The sequence below is a fragment of the Micropterus dolomieu genome, linkage group LG15, assembly GCF_021292245.1.
Source record: "Micropterus dolomieu isolate WLL.071019.BEF.003 ecotype Adirondacks linkage group LG15, ASM2129224v1, whole genome shotgun sequence".
In the NCBI taxonomy this organism is placed as follows: domain Eukaryota; kingdom Metazoa; phylum Chordata; class Actinopteri; order Centrarchiformes; family Centrarchidae; genus Micropterus; species Micropterus dolomieu.
This window is the reverse complement of record NC_060164.1, coordinates 16,826,696-16,830,976: the sequence shown is the minus strand read 5'-3', so window position 1 is coordinate 16,830,976 and position 4,281 is coordinate 16,826,696.

Genomic DNA, 4,281 nt, shown 5'->3' with positions numbered 1-4,281 from the left:
CTCACCTGGTTGCCACCACACGCTTGACACAATCTGAACCAAATAAGTTTATTTTGGTCTCATCAGACCACAGGACATGGTTCCAGTAATCCATGTCCTTACTCTGCTTGTCTTCAGCAAACTGTTTGCGCGCTTTCTTGTGCATCAGATTTAGAAGAGGCTTCCTTCTGGGACGACAGCCATGCAGACCAGTTTGATGCAGTGTGCGGCGTATGGTCTGAGCACTGACAGGCTGACCCCCCCGCCCCTTCAACCTCTGCAGCAATGCTGGCAGCACTCGTATGTCTATTTCCCAAAGACAACCTCTGGATTTGATGCTAAGCACAGGGCTGACAGTAGCTAAGTCTGTAAGGATTAGGTTGGGAACCGGAGGGTTGCTGGTTCAAAGCTCAGCTCAGACCAGAGTTGGGCTGGTAGCTGGAGAGGTGTACAGCTGACATCTCCATGTGTTGTTATGGGTCTTGTTTGTGTATGTGTGTCTTTTGGACCTTTGTGTAAACAAACATCATAATAATAGAGTAAAAACACTGAGTTTATAAAGTATATATCTTTGGTTGAACATGGCGAGGCCTGTTCTGAGTAAAACCTGTCTTGTTGAACCGCTGTTTGGTCTTGGCCACCGTGCTGCAGCTCAGTTTCAGGGTCTTGGAAAACTTCTTATAACCTAGGCCATCTTTATGTAGAGCAACCGTTCTTTTTTTCAGATCCTCAGAGAGTTCATGGCCATGAGGTGCCATGTTGAACTTCCAGTGACCAGTATGAGGGAGTGTGAGAGCGATAACACCAAATTTAACACACCTGCTCCCCATTCACACCAGAGACCTTGAAACACTAAAGAGTCACATGACACCGGGGAGGGAAAAGGGCTAATTGGGCCTAATTTGGACATTTTCACTTAGGGGTGTACTTTTGTTGCCAGTGGTTTAGACATTAATGGCTGTGTGGTGTGTTATTTTGAGGGGACAGCAAACTTACACTGTTATACAAGCTAAATAGTCAAGTCTCATTTCTTCAGTGTTGTCGCATGAAAAGATATAGTCAAATATTTACAAAAATGTGAGGGATGTACTTATTTTTGTGAGATACTGACCCACATAATGGAGGGGAATTCAGATTCAAATATACAAAGTAAATATTCCTCAGAATCTCCAGTTTATCCATTTTTGTCTCATCTCATGAGGTGTTAATGCAGAAAACTAAGACAAACGAACGTCTTTCAGAGGGGCCGGTGCTCAGGACATACAAATGAAGCTGTATTTTGATTAGATTAATATTTCAGATGCTGTTTCTCCGGCTGCATCGGTTGGTGTTTGTGTGTGTGTGATGAGGAGGGCAATCAAAACCAAAGATGTGGACTCCACTGAAGTCAGCCCTCTCTGCTCTCTTCAGTCTCGCCTGCCTATAGAGAGCTGAGGCATCTCTCTCTGGTCTCTCTCAACCCAGCACAGCACAGCACATTCATTATTAATCTACCACAGTCTCTCCCCCCTTCTCAGCTCAGCCAATTACAGCCGGGCCCCTGCGACTGCTGCCTGTCTCATTTGATGCTACACTGGTTGGCTTTGATGTCTCTATCAACCAAAAGAGCTGAGGATAGAGTCTTAATAGAGCAGAAGGGGATTATGTGACTGTCTGCCTCTGGGGTGGAACCATTTTTTTTTAAATATATGTTTAATTCATACTTTATTTTATTATCAGGAGACTTTGGGCCATGCTTTAGCCAGGGTCTTGCCACACTCTGCTCTCCCATCACAGCGACATGGTCGTTAATCCTGTTACTCTTTCATTTTGGGAGATGCATAAGCCTGCGAGCAGAGTAGGCCCATCTACCCGAGGCCTTGCGCTCCTCCCTCCTGGGTTGGTAGCCTTTCCTTCCTCTGCTCACTTCATGTGGAGAACGCCTTGCTTAACCAGTAGCAGCCACTCTGCATGCAACATTGATGGGTTTGGTATGAGGTCAGGCTGCTTTTGGTTCACAAATGTTAATGTTTTTAATAAGAGCTCATAGGTCAGTTTGCTTTGAAACTGTTTCAGGAAATCCGAAGAACAATGATCCATCTGATCTATCAAAAAGCTGTGAGTGAAAGCTCAGTTGTGTGAACAATGAACTGTCAAGTTTGAATGAAAACAAACTGTTGCCTCTCCAACAGATTGATGTGCTTTTTCTCACCGAACCATTAAAGTAAGCGCTCAACTCCCTGGTTGAGTCACTTATTTGTTTGAAGTGGGCTCCTCGCCCTCAGTTGAACTTTTAATAATAATGCTTCCATCACTTCCCTACCTCAGGTTCCACCCGCTATTTGCAGCGCTGACCTTTAAAGCAGGAAGTTACTGTTAGCACAGCTCCAGCAGCTGCAACGACAACAACCTGTTATACAGCATTTTTCTCAGTCACAGCGCTTGTGCACATGCTCCACCTCGCTCAAATTCAGACGCATAGGCTGGGTGCTGCCACTTTAGTTGACAGCAATGGCGTCAAGTTAACTCAGTTGGCCCTGCAGTTTGAAGACAACTGCATTTTACAGAATTTCATTTTCATGATTTTAATTAACTGCGAGTAGATGGAGAATTTTACATAAACCTCTGAAGTAATTTTCTGAGCATGACTCAAAGCACTGGGGAACTCCATGCAGAAGACACGTCTCAAGGCTGGTTTCTTTAAGAAAAGACAACATTGCATACATTTATTAGGGATGGACGCCAATTCCAATACATGCAAATCACCAGTCCTTTAAATGTAGTGTTGACATTATTGCAAACACTTGTCTCCCTGCTGTTTTGTGTATTATATTTTTATTATCTTAGGATAAAAAAAACATTAACAATTACATGGGATACCTTGTTCTGCATAATTTAACGTATACACAGTGGGAACAGGAATGGCAATGCTTTAGACATCATCACAGCCTCTTCATAACCCCACCCACCCCCAACCCACTGCCCGCATGCAGTTTGCACTGCACAAAGACCGAAAGTCACGTGAGACAGCCTGCAAAGAGCACAAGAAGCATTCACAGTAAAGGAGGATAAGGAAAGGAGGATTGGATGGAGGAAGAGTAAAAGATGAGGAGAAAGGGGGAGGAGAAGAAAGGGAGTGAAACAAAGTGACTGCAGCACTGGCCTTGGTTTAGACAGGAGAAGGAGCAGCATAGTCCTAGTATATCATTCTAACTTCTCCCACACTTCAACTCCCGTCTCCTGATTGTGGTACTCTTTCCATTGTCTTTGACACAAAAAAAGTTTGTTTATATATGCATGTATATACAGACGGGGGACAAATTAAAAAGGAAAAACCTGAGTAGTGGAGAAAACATATCAAATGCTTCTGTGCACCAGGGCTCACTGAATGGTTTGGCGAATACGAAAATGATAAAAATACTACAGACTTTAGTCACCATACCTCAACCCAGTTTCACACCTATGGAAGATTTTGGACCAATGTGTAAGACAATGCTCTCCACCACCACCTCCATAAAATCAAATGATATAATATAAACTTTCATCTTCAAATCTATTTAGTGATGTCCTTTTGTTATGTCTGGCTATGCTTGTTTTTCTTTCTGTTCTCTCCATCTCTTACAAAACAGAGCTTGATCCCAATGAGATTACCTGATTATATAAAAAAGGTGGTGTATATATATATATATATAAATAAATAAGGGAATGTGGTGTTCATCCCTCCAATAGAGTTCCACAGACTTGGCAAGGAGTACTGAAGCTGTGCTGGAGGCTCGTGGTGGCCTGACTCCATCCTAAGACACTTCATGTTGGTTGTTCCTTTCATTTGTCACCCATCTGTATGTACACACATTTTTATAGCTACAGCACCTTTTCCCATGGAGCAACAGTGTCAATACCTCGAACATGGTATATGGCTGTGCCAAAGAAAAATAAAAAAACAATATATTGGTCAGGATATTTATCTTTTTTTTCCCTAAAATTGGCATTTGACATGATGATATTCTATTGCCGTCTGGGCGAGGGAAGGGACAAAGGTTCTTCTTTTGAGTTTATATTCAAGTTTTCTCCTTTTTTCTGGTGTATAATTTCTTCTTTTTCCTGTTTAAAAAGAGTTCACACTTTTGTGATTTGTGTGTGCTGCTCTTCATCAAAAGGTTCATTTTCCGGATCAGAGTCAGTGGTGTCAGAGTATCGATAATGGTCTGGCTCATTGTCGCTAACGTCCGGGGTGACGGATGTCGTGCCTATCTCAGAATTCGGCTCCTCCACGGTTTTTGTAAAATACAACTTCACCTGGAATTGCAAACAAGACAAAAAAAA